General features: G+C 30.2%; 1 long non-coding RNA gene across 1 annotated transcript; it reads right to left on the bottom strand.

Moving 5' to 3' along the window:
• Window positions 1-4787: 4787 nt before the first annotated feature.
• On the bottom strand, window positions 4788-6195 carry LOC130497517 (uncharacterized). The gene is made up of 2 exons (XR_008936497.1): window positions 5846-6195; window positions 4788-5429 (listed from the first exon to the last, which is right to left on the bottom strand). It is a non-coding gene; the product is annotated as an uncharacterized LOC130497517 (long non-coding RNA).

Below are 6195 nucleotides of genomic sequence, written 5' to 3'. Positions count from 1 at the left end.
GGTGACTTTTGTCTTTACGCAGTTAGCAAATACCGAATACAGTAACTACAAAATGAATATTTTTTACATGTTTAGGTTTAGTATCCCCTATACTATATTTGAGAAGTGATTTTGCCACATGTCTTCTCTACAATCATTCTCACAAAAATAATATGACATGGCTACTAAAATTGATGACATGTCTTATAGATTAATATGACATGGACAATTTTTGCCACATGTCTTCTCTACAATCATTCTCACAAAAATAATATGACATGACTAATAAAAATTGATGACATGTCTTATAGATTAATATGACATGGACAATTATACTTAATGTTAATTTATATTTTTGGTAAACTTTTTAAAATATGGTAATAACTCATATATTACATTTATTTTCGATTTATATTTTTGGACTTTTTAAAAATATGGTAATAACTCATAAATCATCATTAAAATAAATATATTCAATTATGGCATTTCAAATTTCGAAATATCATTTAAATTAAAAATATTTCAAAAATATACATATTTTTAGAAAATTACAAAATTTAAATCATAAAATCAAATTAAATCGTAAAATCATTAGTTTCTTATATATATCTACAGATTTTATAAATATTTTTTAATTTTAATTTTGAAAATTATGAAATTTTCATCTCCTAGACTATATTTGATAAGTGATTTTGCCACATGTATTCTACAATCATTTTCACAAAATAATATGACATGACTACTAAAATTGATGACAGATCTTATAGATTAATATGACATGGACAATTATATTTAATGTTAATTTATATTTTGGTAAACTTTTTAAATATGGTAATAACTCATGTATTACATTTATTGTCGATTTATATTTTTGGACTTTTTAAAAATATGGTAATGACTCATAAATCATCATTAAAATAAATATATTCAATTATGGCATTTCAAATTTTGAAATATCATTTAAATTAAAAATATTTCAAAAATATATACATATTTTTAGAAAATTATAAAAATTAAATCATAAAATCAAATTAAATCGTAAAATCATTAGTTTCTTATATATATATATATATATATCTACAGATTTTATAAATATTGTTTAATTTTAATTTTTGACAATTATGCAATTTTACATATTTAATTAAAATAAATAGATTGAAAAATCTACCTAAGATTATAATTTTAAATATATACATGCACATTCTTAAATATATTTCAAAATAAACAAAATTGTTTTATCTTAATTTTAATGTTCAGTTAAATCAATTTAAATTAAAATATTAATAAGAAAAATAAAATTTATAATATTAATAAAAAAATAAATATAATTTATATTTATCTGTTAGAAAATATTTTAAAACTTTTTTACTGCACATGGTGCAGGAAAACACCTAGTATATAATTAAGAAAGGAGTGATTATTTGACCCCAAAAAAAAGACAATAAAAAGGATGTGGCTGTATTCCAAGCTCTATATGTTTGGAATTTATAAAACACCATCCACACAACTAATACATAGACCAAAAAAGAGTGGTTGTATGTTCATAAATCATCAGTTTCAATCAATCAATGTAATATTTGAAGGTTTCAACTGTGCCAACCAATGCTTGTGTAATGTAATTTTTTTAGTATTTCTTTTAATTTTCTAAGGTAATATATTTTGTTGATGCTCACAGAATGAAATTAATGGCTTGTAGCTCGAACAAAAACATTGAGGTATTATTATTATAAAAAATGCCACCATTTTTTTTTTAAAAATCACATATTCGTCTTGTTCGTATTTGATAATATTATATACCGAATAAAAGAAAATCGAACTTCATTTTGCGAAGGAATAAGGTGATAAAGAAATATTACAATATATATGATTTAGAAAAGACTGGCTCTTCAAGTCGCATAGGAGACATTTGTGTGTGACCTAACTTCTTCTACCCACTTGCCTCTTTGCTTTTTATTCTAATCACAATATGTGATCTGGTGCATAAGATTTCATACGTTTTACAAAACATGTTCACGTATTGTATTGTTTGCCACTTTGCCTGACTTCATATGATTGATTATGTCCTCATACATCATGATGCGATGTTCACTTTCCAATATGCTCTTCGAACACAAAACACCAGTAAACAAAAGTAATAATATTTTACAAAATCGTGTATTACAAACATTCGTACCAATAATGTATATATGTGTGTAAAGTGATGCAATTCACGTGAGAGTGGACGTAGCCACTCGTTCCACTTAAAGAGGTTTTATCCGTTGAATGATTGATTTGTGAATTTTCTTTTAACATCATGTCAACGTATTACATGATATTGCTATAATTTTACCAAAAAGAACGATATGTTAATGATTATATTCGAATACAATGAAAAATAAAGAAATTTGAAGAAAGAGGAATTAATGAGACATGACGCACAAACTCCTTGCTCGTGCGTTTGCCTATTTGTGGAATTATTCTCAAGTGCTCTTATGAAAATTAGTGACACCTATAAAAAGTTGCTAAGTATTGCTAGCTATTGAGTATAAAATTGTTTATATATCGAAGTTATACTCATAAGAGTCTCATAGCCAATTAATTAGATTAATTAATCAACGTATACGTATCTACTAATTATATTTTACATTCTTACTAGAGTTTGGATCAGATGATATATCATGATAATAACATACAAATCAGAAGGAAAAATATATATTTTTGATGGAACCGAAGAAAGAACGTAAACTAAGAAGAAAGTTGAGGATATATTTGCGACATAATCCCAAGACAAATGGGAACTATCATCATTATTAGATTACCTTGCTTTTTAATCTCCTTTCCTCTTTTCTTTTGGTTCTTTTGACTACATTTTCTTTATCTTCTATAACTTTTGTCTTCTTCCTTCTGATCCTACTTAAAAATAAAATAAAATACTTGCATCCAGAACCTTTACGGACGGGGCCGTCTTTTGCTCATATAGTGGCAGTTTAGGTTGAATTAAAAGATCAAATATCGGAAACAATACATAAACCAATCAAAAATTATAATTTACCAAACGAATATAGACTGTGGTCCTGGTGGATCCAGGAAAAGGAGTTATTTTCAACTATTGGGCTTATATCATAAACCCATCAAATGATATCAGGGCCCAATAATGTACTATGAATGGACTTTGTGGACACGACGATAAATTTGATGGAGTGGCCCGCATTTTACGTCAGAAATTAAAGTTTTCCAGAAGCTACATGAAGACTGTAAGAACGTGAACCTCATTCATATTTCACAGAGCAAAAATATACGAACTCAATAACAAAAAAAGACAAGGACTAGAAGACATATTTTCTCCTGTATAAATCAGACACGGATAGATAAAAGTGTTCTTCGAAAATTTGGTTTGTCTGACTAGTGACTATATAACTCGATCTATTTAAATGGATAGTTAATAAAAAGAAAAAAACTGCAACCCATCGATCTTTTTGTTGGCTAACGCGATCCACTAGTGTTCACGATACGTATATTCACCGACAAAACTTTATTTGTTTGGCAAATATCCGGTTCACCTGCCACTGGTAAAGGAAAACCGGTGTTCTATTTTCTAACTATTTTTACCTTTTTTTTTCTTTTGCGCACTAACCGATTTATCCTTTCTTTTTTCTTCTCGATAATAGTCTGTGTAAGTGATTCACGTTGTTGAGAAGCAAAATTTATGGATATTTGATCCAGATAAAATAAGTAAATGGTCCTGCAACTACCATATATCCAAACTTCCAATGTATCTCAGTGTCCTGATCTGGTACAAAACTTTTGATCGCAATGCTCTAGTTTTCACTTGCAAAATAATATTACTCCCTCTATTTTTTAAAGATCCATGTTCTAGGAAAAAAATTTGTTTTAAAAAGATACATTTTTTACTTTTTCAATGTATTATTTAATGAAAATCTGTTAACTTCAAAAAAATTAATTGTGTTTATTGGATTTTTATTGGTTAAAAATTATGGAAAATTGTTATTCACAAAAATCAATGCATTTTTAATGTGATTTCTTAATATATGTGAAAAGTGTAGAATATGTATCTTTAAAAAACAAATGGAGTATTATACTTCATCGATCGGTGCACATGGTATAAAGAAACCGACCTTCGCCAACCTTTTTTCCAGAAACCACCAAAACCAATAGAAATCAATTACGAATAAGAATAACAATTAAACAAACATTTTCCCATTACAATAATACAAAAAAAAGAATATAATGGGATGATCCTTATCCGAAACCGCACGTCAAAGGCAATATAAATAGCTTGCGTGTTGAATGTATGTTTCGTCATAAAGATTGGAAGATAACCAATAGAGAGATTGAAAAAAATGGCTGACATAGCACTGCTAGTGGTGGAGGAATACGAGCGGATGGTGAAGCTAAAGTCGGAGAAAGCGTCAAACTCGGCGGAGGTCGGGGGATGGAATTATTTTCCGGCGAGGATGAAGATGTTTGGGAGTGAGGAAAAGAAGATTGAGAGTAGTCTAAAGAGGAAGTTTGAAGCCAAGTCTCAGTTTGCTCTTGCCGTCTCTAACGGCTTCTTTTCTGCTTAACTATATTTATGGTTTCTTTCTTCTACAAACTTGATTGGCAATGTGTGTAGCCGACTTGTAAATTAAATACAGTTGTCTGAGATGTATTATGGTTAGAGGAGATACTACTTTCAGAAACTTGTGGGGATAATTACAAAACAGAGAAGTTTTCGTCTTTAATTTATTAAGTATGAAGAGAAGGACAGTGTCATAATCATAAGCCCTTCAACAAATATGTCACCTTTTTCATGTTTGACAGTGAAATCTAATAGACAAAAAAATATTAATCGATTATTCACTTACAAAAATGACATATGTTTTATGTTACCCCAAAAAAATGACATATATATGTTGTATTTAGAAAATACTCTAAAAACATAAATGAACTAGTGTAGTGAGTCTAATGAGTAGACAACAACGCATTAGCGTCTGAAACCGGAACTGCGCTCTCCGATTTGGATAGACTAGAAGTCTTTGTTGCTTCTTCAGCTGCAAATGAGGATAGAACAGAGATTGCATGATCATTATCTAATGAGGTAGATGCTGTGAGCATCGCAGCTATAGAAGCAGGTGTCATTTTTGATGCTTGACCAGACTTGGTGGCTGCTGCTTGTTCGTCTTGGACGAGTTTCCTAAGTTTAGTCTGAAGACCACGAACTCGATCCTCGGTTCTCCTAAGCTTCCTCCACCTATAAGCGGTCCAAAGGAAAAGACCACCATAGACAAGAGTATTAAGAACCCCAAACATATGGATAAGCCTCGGGCGTGATCTCTGAGTTTCTTGTATTGTTCTTCGATCGCTCCTACAAAACCAGGGGACACTTGGTTCGGCTGGATCTCCTGATCTTCTCTAACCCTTTCTGCTCTGTCGCCATCTCAGATCACAAATTCAGCTTCTGACAAAATCTAAAGAGAAAAAAAAGGAAATCTACAAAGTAAGAAAGATGAGCTTACATATCATGCAAAGATTAAAGTCTAAGCATATTCCTTTAACTACAAACTGAATCAACAAGACTGATAATTGAAACATAAAGAGTTCCATGTTATAGGATCCATACTTAAAAAAATTGGTTACTTTGGATGTGAAATATCAAAACCTACAAACTAAAGTCAACAACGCAAAGGACTTGATGACATTTTTTGCTTGGGGATCCTACAGTTTCTTGGGATTTTGGAGGAACATCAAAAATCAATAATCTCTGAGGCATTTTCACAAACACTTTCTATGCACATTCGACATGTAGGGATACAGAGCACAGGCAGAGAATAAAATCACAAAATTCTTCAAAATCATAAGAAACAGGATCTAAAAATATGGTTACCTTTGAGGTGGACAAAGTCGTCTTCTTCTAAGAGCGATGATGATTTCCAAATGAAGAAGAAGCTCAGAGAGCCATCGTAGCTTAAACCCTATAGAAACCCCAACCAGATCGAGAAACAGAGAGAGATTGATTGACAGCTGATTACAGTTATACTCATTTCCCTGACTCTCTGGTTTATTGGTTTTCTTTGGTCTAAGAGGTCAATTATATTACCGGCTTGGTTTTGAACATATATTACTCTTTTCCCAAACAAATTAATCTTTTTATCCTATCAAAAAATATCATCAATCTTCTTCCAGGTTATTTCAATTTGTGTAAACACACAAAAACAGTACTTTAATATATTTTGA

The sequence above is a fragment of the Raphanus sativus genome, chromosome 7 (genome assembly GCF_000801105.2).
Source record: "Raphanus sativus cultivar WK10039 chromosome 7, ASM80110v3, whole genome shotgun sequence".
NCBI classification, from domain to species: domain Eukaryota; kingdom Viridiplantae; phylum Streptophyta; class Magnoliopsida; order Brassicales; family Brassicaceae; genus Raphanus; species Raphanus sativus.
The sequence above is the reverse complement of the archived record's forward strand: the minus strand, read 5'-3'. Positions and strand labels throughout refer to the sequence as shown.